At 38.7% G+C, this 15,823-nt stretch overlaps 1 protein-coding gene and 1 long non-coding RNA gene across 2 annotated transcripts in view; both read left to right on the forward strand.

The window, feature by feature from the left end:
- The window catches only part of DERA (deoxyribose-phosphate aldolase), a 120,311-nt gene that overhangs the window by 78,189 nt on the left and 26,299 nt on the right, over nucleotides 1–15,823 (forward strand). The gene's annotated exons all lie outside the window — the stretch shown is intronic.
- On the forward strand, nucleotides 12,326–14,323 carry LOC144382118 (uncharacterized). Its single transcript, XR_013448533.1, has 2 exons — nucleotides 12,326–12,483; nucleotides 12,988–14,323. It is a non-coding gene; the product is annotated as an uncharacterized LOC144382118 (long non-coding RNA).

Raw genomic sequence — 15,823 nt, forward strand, 5'->3', positions numbered from 1 at the left:
ACTTCATTTTATTTTTTTCTGTTGGCTTTTTATCTACAGCCTCTTTGTACTTTTCAAGCACTTGCTCAATTATAATATGCATCTTTAACTTACCACAGTTTACATAGATTTAATATTATTCTGTTTACACTTCATGTGTCATGAATGTAAGAACCTTAACAACAGTTGCGTTTACACCCTCTTTAGTCCTTTGAATTATTTTAGTGTTCTTCTTCCACCTATTTATAAACTCTTCAATATGATGTGATTTTTGTTTTAACAGTCATTTGTCTTTTAAGGAAATTAAAAGAAAACTAAGTAAAACTAGTCTTTTATATTTTCTCACACATACATCATTTCCTTCTTTATTCCTTCTTGTAGGTCTGCTGGTGACTAATTCTCTTAGATTTTGTTCATCTGAAAATGTCTTCATTTTACACTCATGTTTCAAGGATTGTTTGCTGAATATGGTGTTCTAGGTTACAGTTTTACTCTTATTTCAGTACTTTAAACATGTCATTCCATTTCTTGGAATTTGGCTTTTTCTTGTTTTCCTGTAAGTACTGTTTCATCTTACTGTGGCTATGGTCAATCTGTATTTTCTCTTTATTTTTCACTAATTTGACCGTGATGTGCCTAAATATGGTTTTCTTTGTACTTATGCTGCTTTTAGTTTGCTAAATTTGGATTTGTAGGTTGATGTTTTCCACCCAGTTTTGGACATTTTATAATTATTTTTTCACAAATGTTTTCTACCCCATTTTATCTCTCTTTCCCTTCTAGGACTGTAAGTACATGAGTGTTAGATATTGTCCCACAGGTTACTGAGGTCCTGTTTATTTTTTTAAAGATTTATTTATTGATTTTAGAGAGAGCATGAGTGGGAGGGAGCAGAGGGGGGGAGAGAGAGAGAGAGAGAGAGTCTCAAACAGATTTCTCCCTGAGCACGGACCCTGGTGCGGGGCTTGATCTCATGACTTGAGTTGAAACCAAGGGTCTGATGCTCAACCGACTGTGCCACCCAGGCACCCCCTGTTCATTTTAATTTTAATCTTTCTCCTCTCTCTGTTCTTCTGATTGGTTCATTTACACGGATCTTCAAGTTTATTGACCCTTATTTTCCATCTCAAATTTGCTCTTAAGCCCATCTAGTGAAATTTATTTTATTGTACATTTTTAGTTTTAGAATTTCCATTTGATTCTTTTTTAGGGATTTTCATTTCTCTGCTGATGTTCAACATATTTTCTCTCATAGAGATCATGTTTTCTTGTAAGTCCTTGAACATATTTATAGTAGTTGATTAAAAGTCCTTATCTGCTAATTTATATATCTGGATTATCTTGGGGTCTGTATCTTGAGCTGCCAGTTTTCCAGTGCCTGAAAATAGTTGCCTTTTGTATTTTGTTCAGCTGTATGGTTGTTTGTAGCGGGAGGGTAAATCTGGTACACTTATTCTGTTGTGTCTTTGTGGCTTTTGTTTTCTCATTAATGTAGCATGAAAATCTCAAAAGGAAAGGTGTTTTATCATTATATTCGTAATTGTTATCTTGTTATATTGATAGCCATTTAGATTATTACAGAAAAATTCTCTGGAGAGTAAGCTAGAGATATGTAACTATATTAGTCTGATATCATACATCATTGTAAATAAAAAGTTAACCTAGGTGTTCACATTTTTGGTCAACTAAATGTTTACTAGCTTACTTTTGGTTTAATTTTGTTTAGGAATCTTTCGGAATGTTTTAGGGGAAGGAGCCATAGGTCATGGGAGCTAGAAGACTTGGATTCTTGTTCATTTTTGCATAATTTATGACTTTAATTGAATCAATTAATCTGATTATTATAGCTGCATTATAAAGTGTAAAGTAAGTACATTGCAAGTTATTAAAAAATATCAGCATACCTTCCTATGCTATCCTACCTCAGTCAGGAAGGAAACATAATTGAATTGAATCTTTTTTTTCTAGACTATTACAAGGCGTTATTCAGACTGTCACTTTTCAGAACCATTTGGTGTAGCTGCAGGAGATAGAATATATTGAGTTGGATTCCATTCTGTACTGATCTCAAAGCTTATTAATATGTTAGTATGATTGTTTAGTGAATCTTTTTTTTAATTTTTTTTTTTTTTTAATTTTTTTTTTTTTTTTTTTTTTTTTTTTTAAGATTTTATTTATTTGCGAGAGAGAGAACGAGAGACAGAGAGCATGAGAGGGAGTGAGAGGGAGGAGGGTCAGAGGGAGAAGCAGACTCCCTGCCGAGCAGGGAGCCCGATGTGGGACTCGATCCCGGGACTCCAGGATCATGACCTGAGCCGAAGGCAGTTGCTTAACCAACTGAGCCACCCAGGCGCCCTTAATTTTTTTTAAAGATTTTATTTATTTATTTGACAGAGAGATACATAGCAAGAGAGGGAACACAAGCAGGGGGAGTGGGAGAGGGAGAAGCAGGCTTCCCACTGAGCAGGAAGCCTGATGCGGGGCTCGATCCCAGGACCCTGGGATCATGACCTGAGCCGAAGGCAGACGCTTAACGACTGAGCCACCGAGGCGCTCCTGTTTAGTGAATCTTAAATAGGAACTTGTTTTGCCAACTTTTGGCTCTGTCTTAAAAAATAAAAGTTTCGAAAGAATGATTAGTTGAGAATCACCATTAGATGTGGCCCAGTTAATTTTTTTATGCCACACTTCTCAGCTATGGTTATTTGTCATATCTTCTAATTCTTATACTCTGGATAATATAGCAGCCATCTTAGCTCTTTAGATGTGTATCAGAATAAAATATTTAACTGGAGATCACTTCCTCAACAGCCATAATGATCCAGAACCAAGCCAGGAACAAGGAGGAAAAAAAGAAAGAAAACATTTCAAAGAGATGAAATATATATAAGATAATCTACAGTACAGCAGTAGTAATAGACAATAACATTTCTTGAACATTTACTATGTGATAGATACTATTTTTAGGACTTTATGTATATTTACATTTAACCTTCACAGTGACTCTCTAAGGTAGGTACTTTTCTGCGGGAAAATGGGAACATCAGTTAAAAAGGATTTTTTGCTGCAATTCTACATGGTCATTATTGATATTTGGAAACATTCCAGATACTCTGTCTTTGTTACATCATTTCCTCTGTCTGTTATAGCTTTCTCTTCTCCTCTTAGCTGTTTTTAAAGATTTAAATATAATTTTCATCCTTTGTCAAATCTCTCCATGATCCTCTAGAGGCAGAATTAATTAATTGTTCATACCATCGTGCTCCTAGGACAGTTGTAAATATCAGTAGCATTTGTCATATGGTATCATCATCCATTGTTTTAGCTGTTGAATCTTTTGCAAAATTATGAACCTTCCTGAGCCAAGGACTATATCTAACTTATTTATATTTCTCTGTGATTACTGCTATGCCTGGTATCTAAGAGAGCCTAAGAAAATATCTTGATATACACAAATGAATGAATGGATGGATGGATGAATGAGAAAGAGATAAGGAAAAGTAAAAACAGGCAAAGTAAATGCTGAAGACCTAGACTCATCTTTCCAGATGTGCCATGATCTTGTAGAGTTTGGACATGTTATCTTGAGAGCAAAATTTTACTTTAGTTGAACAAAAAGATAGATAATTTATACCATTGACAAGGAGATTATGTATTTGAGGCATTGTTTGGACGACCTAAGCAGTGGTGTGACATATGAACAGTTTGTGCGGCTCTAGGGCTAAGAAAGGACTAAAGAAAACTTTCTGCCTTGGCTTTTTGGATCTGACTTTCACATTACTGGCCATGTGGTGAGAGAAATGCAAATAAAGAAGGAGTGGAGGTAGGAATAAGCAATTCGAAGGGAATATAATCAGGAAAGAGAAACGAGAGCCATATTTTTTCATCAAACAATCCAAGAACAAGGTGATAGGAAGTAAGATAGAAAGGGAAACATGCTTATAGAAAAGAGAAGTCTAAAGCAGGTCCATCTTCTGCTAAGGGATTTCAGCCCCGCAAATGCGCACATTAAGAATAATGCCAGAATGTAGAAAAGTGCCTTTATCTTTCAGTAGCGGTGGACTGTTCATACACACGCAACAGCTAACAAGCTCCGCTCTGAAGTTATTCTAGACCTTATCTTTGGAAATAATGCAGGCATGATAAATAAGGTTGGAGTAGAAAAGCACTAAAGATGCAATCATAATGTCATCAGGTTTGAATTGCTGATGAAGATCTGTGGGTAGAGTACGAACACAAAAATATGGGGCTTGAGAAAAGCAGACCTTGAAGGAATGCAAAATGAGTTTTGAACTTGGCTGGAATTTTGTAATGTATAGGAAATCAAAAATGAAAAAAGTAGGAACCAGGGGAGGGGATATTTGAAATTCAACCCAATAAGATCAGAGTAATTCAGAAACTATAAGATGAAGCAGAGAAATAAAAGAAAATATAAGGGAAGCCATTAAAAAAAATAAAACGAAGGGGAAAAAATAAACAGTGGGAAACTTGTTATGACTGAAGGAAACCAAAGCTCTAAAAGAAATGCTGTGATTGGTAGCAAATTAACATCTAAGACTTTTAAAAAACCATTTTTAAAAATTTAAATAGGAGTCAAATAGTAGAGTAAATGACAGTGTACATTTCTTTTTCTAAAGATTGTCACAAGTCACACTGAGTCCTTCATCTTGGGCTGCAAATCTTTGTACACTCAAGAAGTATTGATCCAGATGGCACATCTAGACCCCTGTGGTGATCCAGCCTGGTTTTCTTGTTTGGGGGGTTTTTAAAAATAAGATCTTGCCTTTCATAGGAAAAACATTTAATTTATGAAAAGGTATGCTACAGTTGAAAGTTCAGCACTGGGGAAAGCATAAGAATATAGATGTGTATTGGGGGTAAGATGTAATGGATTTAAAACATAAATTCATTTACAGTTCCTTAAACTAGCCCTGAGAATTAAACCACTTCTAGGGTAAAAACTGATTAACTTGCCATCTCATTCAGGGAGCAAATTTAAATTTAGCGCCCCCCACCAAGCAAAAATTTCAGAAGGTTTACCACCTCGCACCCACCCACCCACCCACCCTACCCTGCAGTCCTCATCCACCCTCTTGCCATCCTTTGTTGAATGCAAAATAGAGAGCTCAGTAGGAGAGAGAAGCTACCATGTTTTCTGGCCTCCCAGTGGTATAGGAACCTCTGACGGTCCATTTTGGTATATGTGTATTATTTTAAAGAAAATCAGTGTACATTTAAACATAAAGTGTTTTCTTTGCCTCTTCATGGCTGGGCTTCTAGGGAAAAAAAGAAAAAGCTTGTAAGCATAGTTTTGTATGTGGTGTATACTAGTGTTTGTAAAATTTTACTGTGTGAGATTTTTAAAAATATAAGCCACCTGATTCTAAAATCCTATAATGGCCTTCTCCAGACCTAGTTTGCTCAGAGGAATTTATGGGCGTAGAGGCTAGCACATATAAGTGCCTAGGAAGTGCTTGTGGATGGGGTCAGTTGTCAGGTACAGGGGCATCAGTAGATACTTGTAAACAACATGTATAAAATTCAGTTTTTTAATAAATCTATATTTTGCATTAAAAGAAACATTAGGGGACTTTTTTCATGTCTGGGTGAAATTCTGATACATGACATAGAGGCCAAATACTAAATATTTGCTCATGTTTCTGAGTTTCTATTACTCATTTGTCTTTGATTCCTAACATTCGTTATTTATTCTTTAATGTCTGTGCCGGATAGTCACTGATCAATTAGCCAACTCTTAAATGCTGGGAAATTGGAATCCTTGAATGGGTCTCTTAGCATATTTTACCAGGTAGATACTTGATATGCATTTTGTTGAATGAACAAATGAATAAAAATTAATAAGTCATGTGAGGTTACTAGTTCACAGATTCCTTTTGCAATTGTCTTAAGAGGGAACTAGGGGAGGTACCTTATCACCTTTTAAGGGATGAAAACCTGACACTCGGAAGTTAAGTGACTAGACCAAGGGCATACATTGAGGAAGTGGCAAAATTCTGAAGCACTTCTTGACTCTAGATTCTATACACAGCCCTGTTCTCCACTCTGTAATTGCTCTGTATGTAAGATATTATATATAAGCTATGTGTAATCTTTGGGGGCACAGATGTATTTCTAGAGTCCCTGAATGAGATTTACATGTTGAGCTGTATTTTTTTATTGACAAGCAAAGTAAGGACAATATAGAAGAAGTAAGGACAATAGAGAGACAGGGTATTTAGAGAAAAACTATAGGGGGTGGCAGACATGAAATAAACATGAAAGAGAACAATGAAAGCAAGCCCAGGGGCCCATACATGATAGGCCCACAGTAAATCCTTGTTGGAATGAAAAGGAAGGGTGCCAGGGGCACCCCCACCTCAGGTACATTGCATGTTTTTGTGTGTGTGTGTGTTTACCTGCTCTGCTGATGGTCCCATGATGATGCCCTGGGAACATCAGTGGGGTCATGACTTAACGACCGCTGCTCGAGTTCTGCACTGAAGTTCTTGGTAAATTTCATATTCCCCTTCCTGGGTGCTGAGAGGACAGCTAGGGAGTGATTTGGAAAGTGGACCTTTCTCTTAATCCACCCGATGGGGGCAGTCTGAGAATGAAGGAGCAGAGGGGGTGACATAAGAGGGTATGGGACCATGGTAATGGCATTGGAGCATATGTGGAAGAATGTCCCAGCATAGAATGAGGGTCATGGAAAACTTCCTGTGAAGAGGGATCGAAAAGAAATTGGGCATCTTATTTGGGAAGATGGCAATCGCTGGGGTTTTGATACTGTATTCAGATACTTGTATACACCCATACAAAAAGGATGAAAAAGCATGATTGTTCTCTATGATCCCAGGGTAGGAGGACTGGGACCCAGCTTTTAGAAGTTATGGAAAGATGGATTTTGGCCTGGTATAAGGCAGAGTTTAGTGAGGGTCCAGATTTTCCAGAAATTGGAAGGGCCACATCAGGAGATAGGAGGTGTTTAAAGCACAGGCTAGATCATAGCCTGATGGAGCTGCTGTTATATATGTGATACTCAGTGCCCATTAGAGATGCTTGCTATTTCAGAGCTCAGTGTGATCCTATACAGAAGAGAAAAACATATCTCTCTCTCTCTCTCTCTCACACACACACACACACACACAAAGCTGTTTATATGTGTGTGAGACATTTCAGTGTAGATTATGATCCAGTATAGACGGGGCCCCAAATATGGAAATAATGAGAAAAGAGGAGTACATTGGTTTCCTTGGTTTCTACCTCAAACTGGGTGGCTTGAAACAACAGAAATTTATTATCATGGCTCTGGAGGGTAAAAGCCTGAAATCAAGCTAATTGGGCATCTTATTTGGGAAGGTGGCAATCGCTGGGGTTTTGATATTGTAGTCAAATACTTGTATATACCCATACAAAAAAGATGAAAAAGCATGATTGTTCTCTTCCTGCCACGCTCCCTCTGTAATCTGCAGGGTAGAATCCTTGCTTGCCTTCTCTAGCTTCTGGTGTTTGCTGGCAATCCTTGGCATTCCTTAGCTTGTAGATGCAACACTCCATTCTGTGTCTCCATCAACACATGGCCCTGTGTATTTTTGTCTGTGTCTTCCTTTTTTATAAGGACACCAGTCACTTAATGGCCCCACCTTACTCAGCAAGACCTTGTAAAGTACCAGGGATTAGAATTTCAACATACCTTTTTGGGGGGCAAGATTCAACCCATAACAAAGAGAAATAGGGTTCTTGTGCTGTGATTCTCTTATTTCCTGTAAATACTTGAAGAAGTTAGAAAAAAATACTTTGAGTCAAACCAGCAAACTTAAATTCAGGTACAAAAGATTGATTTTTCCCTCAAAGCAATGTTGGATGGTTTTGTGGATAGGGGAAATCTAGTAGATATTAAATATTTTTATCTGTAAAAAGCATTTGGTAAGGTTCTCAGTGGGAGATTAATGGCTAAAATAAAGAATGAGGCATTAGGAGATAAATTTGCTTATGAGCAAGAGACAGAGACTAACAGTAGAAGGAAATACTTTTTAGATTGGAAAGGAGTGACATACAGCACAAGCCAGGAATCAGTTTTGGGACCTATGGGTTTTTCACTTTATTTTTATTGGACTTTGTAATAAAAATACAGATCTTCAAACAGTCCAAGACAGAGTGAGTAATACTACAAGCATCAGTAATCAAAAGTTATTCTCTATCATAAACTAAATGACTGATAATAAATACTGACACAAGACTACACAATGTACCATAATATTATAAAATGGAGCAAGCGATTCTCCTGTGTTCTGTTTTCTTCTGCATGGGTGAATATTTCTTTATTTGCTTTTTAACAAGTATTTGCACGTTTCTAGGTTTACTTTATAAGCCAAATAAATGAAAAAATATATATATTTTTTAAACTTAGGAAGATGTGCTAGCTGAGAGAAAAATTGGTTGAAGCAAGACAAAGGTTATATCGCCATTTACTAGTATAAAGAAATTAGGGACCCTGTGTGTTAAATTGCTTAGCAAGCTATTCAGTAAAAAGACTTAAGGAGTGAGGGGGCGTTCTGGAAATCATCAGCTTATTCTGCAGTCATGACTTTAACGGAAGCATATACAAAAAAGTCATTGTTAGAATGATGAAGCTATGTATCTGAGGCAGGGAAATATCATAGTACGGAACTTTTCTCTCTTCTTTTCCATTTTAAAAATTTTAACAAAATGGATCGAAACAATCCATAACATTCAGTGATTGTGTAGGTAACTTGTGTCCTCCCAGGAACTAGTTAAGTAGGTGGGAAACACACTTGTGAAATTGGACTTTTGCTTGCAACTCCTTTTGTCTAAGTCACGAAAAGGTCTTTACAAATTCATCTCTGTTTTTCCTTGATTTGTACATTGTCAGAGGAGACGAGAGAAACAGAGCCACTAAACATTTAAAAGTTATCTTGTAAAAGTTGCAAATGCTTTGAAAACTGGAAAGGATTATAAGGTATAAAGAAGCCTCATTAACTTCAAAGCTTTCATTTTATAGGTGAGAAAACCAAGATCCAGAAAGGTCAGATTCACAAGGAACTTACCCAGGGACAAATATTCTAAAGCCAAAACAATCTAGAAGGAGGTTCTCAACCCAGGCTGCATGTTAGGATTTCCTGAAGAGCTTTTTTTTTTTTTTTTTTTTTTTTTTTTATAAGTTTTTATTTTTTTTTTATTTTTTTATTTTTTTAAGATTTTATTTATATATTTGAGAGAGAGAATGAGAGACAGAGAGCACGAGAGGGAAGAGGGTCAGAGGGAGAAGCAGACCCCCCGCTGAGCAGGGAGCCCGATGTGGGACTCGATCCCGGGACTCCAGGATCATGACCTGAGCCAAAGGCAGTCGCTTAACCAACTGAGCCACCCAGGCGCCCCTCCTGAAGAGCTTTTTAAATAAGCTATTTAAAAGATCCTACCACCACAGATCCTAATTTTAATTGGTATTAAATCGAGCCAAGAGAATTAGTACTTTTAAAAACTTTCTTGAGTGTTCCTACTGTCTAGGCAGGAATGAGAACCTCTATCTGGAATCTAGGTTTCCTGATGTTAAGATAAGAGTTCTTCCCACTCACCCTGGTAGTTTCGAAATTATTGAGAGAAAGAATTTCAAATGCGGGGGCCAGGGGGGTGGTGGAATTCCGTGAGCCTAGACAGCTCATAGTTGACAAATCGATTGTCCTGGTGGTTGGCTCCTTTCCAGATTGCTTGTTTGGAACTCTAAGCTTGCACTCCCATAGCAATAACATTGTAAATGGTCAGATGTACAGCTGTAGGTCCTCACCAACACACGAAACAGTGGTTTTGGAAGGACATGAATTTATATTTTTAATTAAGTCTCCAAGAACTTAAGGATTAAGGATTTTTATTTATTTTTTTAAAGGTTTTTTTTTTTTTTAAGATTTTATTTATTTATTTGAGAGAGAGAGAGAGAGAGCACATGAGAGGGGGGAGGGTCAGAGGGAGAAGCAGACTCCCCGCTGAGCAGGGAGCCCGATGCGGGACTCGATCCAGGGACTCCAGGATCATGACCTGAGCTGAAGGCAGTCGCTCAACCAACTGAGCCACCCAGGCGCCCCAAGGATTAAGGATTTTTAATCCTTTCATCTCCTTGATAGAAGTATCTTGGTTTCTCCTCCTTCCACCTTTAACATATTAGGCATGGGGTTTGAATGGGGTCTCCCCTAGATCCAGGCTGTGCCAGGAAGGAAAAAAGGGGCTGAGGGGGGTAGTGTTGAGTCTGTAGTGAGGACTGAGGAGCCAGGGGAGAGGGAAGGAGGCTAGTCAAGAAGAGAAGGGCTAAGGTGTTCTGCCATCTTGATGCCTGGAGACATTCCTTTCTGTTGAATAGGCTTATGCTATAGGCAAGTATTTAGTGAGCATCTGATGTTTATCAGACGCTATTCTGCACATGGGAAAAGCATAAGAAGAGAGAAAGGGGAGAGAAAAATGAGAACCCCTTCCCTTTAAAACACTGACAGTATCTCTTCGTCCGATGAGGACGTGAAAGGTGAGGTTTACGATTGCCTCATTGGCAACCTGTTAGGAGCCACAGGGACATTTCTGCCAAGTGCTGCACGAGCAGGGCTACCCTCTGGAGAGGCATAGAAGGGTTCGCAAAGCAAGTGGCATTTGTGTAGGTGTCCTTAAGTGCAGATAGATGTAGAGGAAGGTATGGTTGGGGTGGAGGGTCAATGGAGAAATGGCAGGAGAGGCGGAGGAGGAAGTTGCTAAGTTGCTGGGGGCTTAAGGCCCTGCCAAAGAATTTGGGTTTCCTGTTTGTAGGTAGGGAAAGTTTTTAAGCCTTGAGAGTTTCTAGCCTGAGAAATTCATGCATCCAGCTCTTCATTCACTAGGGTTTATTGAAGTCTGTTCTGTGTTAGGCCCCCCCAGGGATAAAGATCATAAGACACCCTTACTCCACATACTTTGTAGCAGTGCCCAGATTTTCATTTTAGGAACATGGCCTTTGGGCAGTGTGTTTAGGCTGCCAAACAGGGAAGCTGTTGGGAAGCTGTTATTACAGGCTAGTTGACCATGACGTGGGGCTGAATTAAGGGAGTGCAGAGGGGATGAAGAGGAGTCCACAGCTGAGGGAGCCGTTCAGGGGGTAGCATGAATAGTATTTGGTGAATGATTCTAGGCTGAGCCGGGGTGGGGGGGCGGGGGGCAGGACAAAACAGCTCATAAGGGTGCCATTTGTCCACACCCTCACTGCGGTCACCCATTTCCACAGGGTAGGGAGTTCAGGACAAATGAGGCTTCTTCCCAGCCCCGGAACCCGAGTCTCTGCTGCCCTCTGCTAAGACCTCCGCCTGTTCATTCCTTTGCTGGCTTACTGCAGAATGCATCAGAGTCTTACCCCTTTTCCTCTACTTTTCTTGTAACAAGGAAAAAAATATTTAGTGTTTTTAAGGAAATCTGATTAAGGCTGTGGCAGTGAAAAAGAGAGAGCCTAATTTCTACTGAGAACACATGAACAAGACAAGGCGTATAAAGCAAAACGGAGAGGAGGAAAAGGAAATTCATGCTTTTACTTGAATTATCGGGGTGATGCTTTGCTTTGCTAGTGGCCCAAGAATGAGTGTTATAGTATGCTTTTTGTAAAAAATTTATCATCAACTGGGGCATCGAAAGGAAGTTTCTTGTGCTACAAAGCTGCTAAATTGGGCAGGGACAACAGAAGAGGCACTGAATAGTCAATGAAATTGGAAAGAATTTAGATCATCCGTGTCACACAAAGCCTGCAAAAGGCTGTTTGTAGAATGTTAGCTGCTATCACACTGGTTTGATATTAACATTCTAGTGAATAATTAAAATAGTCCTGTTTATTTTTTAATAAAAAGCAAAAGCATATAAATTACCTCAGAGTTTATAGTGTTACCTATAGTTGTATTCACAGATGTTGAGGTTTCTGCCTAGGATTATAGATTAGATAATTTAGGCAATTAAAAAGCAGATTTTCCTCTGCCTTTCTTGGTGTTCTTATTTTATAGTATTCATTATTATAAGGCCTTTCAAAAATATTAAACAAAAAATCCTTAAAACAGCTAAGACATTTTCATTATAGATGGTATTCTCTAAATTGAGTGGTTATTAAGTATATTCTTCTACTGGAATTATTTTTGAAGTACATTTCTCATTTTCAGCTCCTGTCCATAAGCACACACCCAGGCATGGCTGATACTGGATTTCTTCCTGCCTGGCTTTTTAACCAGACTCCCATGAAGTGATTAGGTACCCCTTATAACAATATAATTTTCAGTTACACCCATCCCTTTCCACTAACTGTTTTCTTTGGTTGTTCCTTCAGGGCTAGACTGGAAAAGTTCAGCGTTTTAATTCAAGACAGTTGGCTCAGAGAAAAGAGTGCCTCCCATAGAGACAGGAACAAGATTCATGCTCAGAAACAAAGAGGGCAACAGGCGCTTGTGAAGCCATAATCTTATGGTCTTGTGCGATGCTGTATTTGCTGCTCTTAAGGTGTGCGGTGTTTAAGTAATCTAGACATGGATGCAATCACTGGAGGCTCTGCCTGAGTTTATGTCTATTGGATGGTAGTCAAAGAGGGGAATGCAACTAGGAATGCAGTAGTATTAGAGGAAGAATTTCCTAAGAGGGCAAGGTAACGAGAGAACATAAGACTGACCACCCTGCCTCCTAGTCCCCAGAGTTGGTCATGGCTGGGACACAGGGGTCGGGGGGCGGGGCGGGGAGGCATTTGGCTGCAAAGTTGTTGAGAGTGTGGGTGTTCTGGGAGCTTAGAAAGGAGATCTCAATGTGGACTTTTCAGACCAAACATCCCTTTCCTTAGTGCCCCAAATAGGTCCAGTTAAATAAAGTTAGGATGGTTATCAAGCACTTTAAACAGCAAGATTATAAACTCTATAAACTACTTGCTAGAGAAATTACAGATGTAGAAGGAAATACCAGGTAGGACCCAATGTTAATAACCTTGACTTAAATGTGGCTCTTCTTCATGACCAGGGACTAGGAAGAACATTGGCAGAGAACTCGGGAATGTCCCTACTCCTCAGAGCTGCCCTCACCACCCACTCGCCCCACAGACCTGGATACCCAGCCCTTCTCTGCCTTGTCATCTTGAGATTCCTTGTCCAAATGCAAACCCTGTTGGTAATTTAAAGCTCAGTGTGACTCATCCCCAGCCTGGCAGGTGATAGGGGTGTTGGATTATAGAGATGGACAGTCAGATGTACCCAGGCCTTCCCCTCTTTTCTTAGGGGAGTTGCTATGCAGAATGCTTATGAGGGGTTAATAGAACTCAGGTTCAGTAAAGGTAAAACGCTTTTGGGGGCTGACCTGGGACTTACTATCAGAGGAAATATTGTTTATATGGAGAAGTACAGTTTGATTTCCAGGCAGCCATGAATTTACAAACTATTGGAATGTAATCCATTTCTAGATTGGAGAATTATGTATTAAACCTTTCAATTTAATAATTAAAGGTAGAAAAACATAACTGGTTTATCAGTGTAGTCAACTAACAGTTTAAAATATGCAGATCATTTAAATCTGAACCTAAAACCAACTATGCAAAATACAAATACAGAGAAAAAAATTAAAAACACACATAATTTCCTCCAGAGACCTTACATGAGGCAAAACTAAACTAAAAAAGCTTTAACCGCTCCCTGACAACCCTGTTACCCCACCAAATCTTGTTTCTTTAATGTATGAATCTAGAAGTCTCATGCCCCCTGGTCTTTAGTAAAAGATAACTTTTAAATGCAACAATTCTCAATTTTTGTTGATGAATTGAAAAAAAAAATGAAGCTAATGAGGAAAAGGGGGGGCATTATTTTCTGACATAAGAGAACTGGCCATCTTCCTAAATTTTTATTAGTAATCACTGTAACTTATAAAATTGTATGCTGTCTTCTTAAAGACAAGAGGGCGTTTGCAAATGTATTCTTTGTACAATGGCAACAAATGACTTAGTGGGACTTTGGTTCTTTGTTGCATTCTTCTTTTTTTTTTTTCCCCCAAAATTAACATGGATTATGTTTATGAAAAAAGTTTTTTTAAGAATTAAAGAAAATCCTACTATAAATTAAGTTGGATACCTTGGGAGTTTTCAAAATCAAGGTTAGGAACCACTGACTTATAAAGATCATCTGTGTATGTGTGTGTCTTAGTGCAAGGGGTTAGAAACCTTTTGAAAATTTAAGGAGATTTGTGAACCAATTTTAAGAATTAGTCTGTGAATAACTAGATAAAGAAGAAACAGCAATGATGATTTGGTTTCATGTCCTGTAAAGCTCAAATAAAATTTTGCTAAAAAAAGAGTTTTAGAAGTTTGAAAGATTGTTTTCTTTCTTTTCATGCAGTCTACTTCAAAACACATTTTCAGGGGCGCCTGGGTGGCTCAGTCAGTTAAGCATCTGCCTTCGGCTCAGGTCATGATCCCAGGGTGCTGGGATCGAGTCCCGCATTGGGCTCCCAGCTCGGCGGGAAGCCTGCTTCTCCCTCTGCCTGCTGCTCCCTCTGCTTGTGCTCTCTCTCTCTCTCTCTCTCTGACAAATAAATAAATAAAATCTTTAAAAACAAACAAAAGACAGATTTTCATTAGCTAGGCAATATAATGAACTCGACAACACATGGCCTTGGATGATTTGGAATACTGGAAAAGTAGAGTCAGAACTGAAAGGTTGTAAAGGCCAGCTTGTCTCCCAGAAATGAACAAAGAAAGGTTGTGTATTGGGGGGCAGTTTTTCAGCTAAAATAATGATTTCTAAATTGTGTTCTGTTACACAGCATTTCAGTGAAAACTTCTCCGACAAACGGGTCTCATGGTCATACAGCTTTGGGGATACTGTGTAATATATACTCCAGTAAGATACTCCTAGTGCATGTGTATTTAGAAAAGACCCCGAAAGCTTACAAAAAGGAAAATTGTGTATTTTTGTTTAAGCCCATCATATCAAACATTTCAAAGTATGGCAGAGTTTTTCTCATTACCATTATTAATATTGAACCAAAGAATAGAGTAAAAGAATACTCATTAGGTTCTGTCAGGTCCTGTAGACAGAGGATTGCGGTCTTTGGAAATGTAACTTTTTAAGCAGACAAGATTACAGTTAACACACAGCTGTAGAAGCATAAGCATACCATTCATTGTAAGGGGCCAGTTGGAGAAAACCTCCCTTGCGATCTCTGGTAACATTGCCCCCTTCCCCTTCCTGTGGCTCATGTCTGAAATTCCACTGTTAGATTCTCATTCTTTAGTTTAAGCCTTTTAAAATTTAAATCTCTGTGAAAGAAGTAGTACATTCAGTAACTGTGACATTACTTGTGCAAAACTAGTTGATAGGTGACAAGAACTAGGTGTGGACTTCTTGAAAATATTTGATTAAAGAAAATCCATTGAGCTGAAACCATAGGTTACAAACCCTTCCTCACCCTGTCCTCCCTCCCCACCAGTCAAGTCAGGACAGTTGTCCAACCCAAATCAGAAACTCTTCCAAGAAAAGAGGAAATTTTCTCTCTAGGCTGAAAGCAGCCTTGCCAATCAAGGTATTATGTTCATGTTCTAAATAACTTAGAAAAGGAGAGCGGAAGAAATTTAATATAAATTTGCTCTGTTAAGCTGATGGAAACGAGGACTAAAATCAGATAATTGAAACCCAAACTGTACCAGTTAGTGAGGAACCCTAATTTTTTTTTTAAAGGTTTATTTATTTATTTATTTATTAGAGAGAATGAGAGAGAGAGCACATGAGAGGGGGGAAGGTCAGAGGGAGAAGCAGACTCCCTGCCGAGCAGGGAGCCCGATGTGGGACTCGATCCCAGGACTCCAGGATCA

Source organism: Halichoerus grypus, chromosome 6 (assembly GCF_964656455.1).
Source record: "Halichoerus grypus chromosome 6, mHalGry1.hap1.1, whole genome shotgun sequence".
NCBI lineage: Eukaryota > Metazoa > Chordata > Mammalia > Carnivora > Phocidae > Halichoerus > Halichoerus grypus.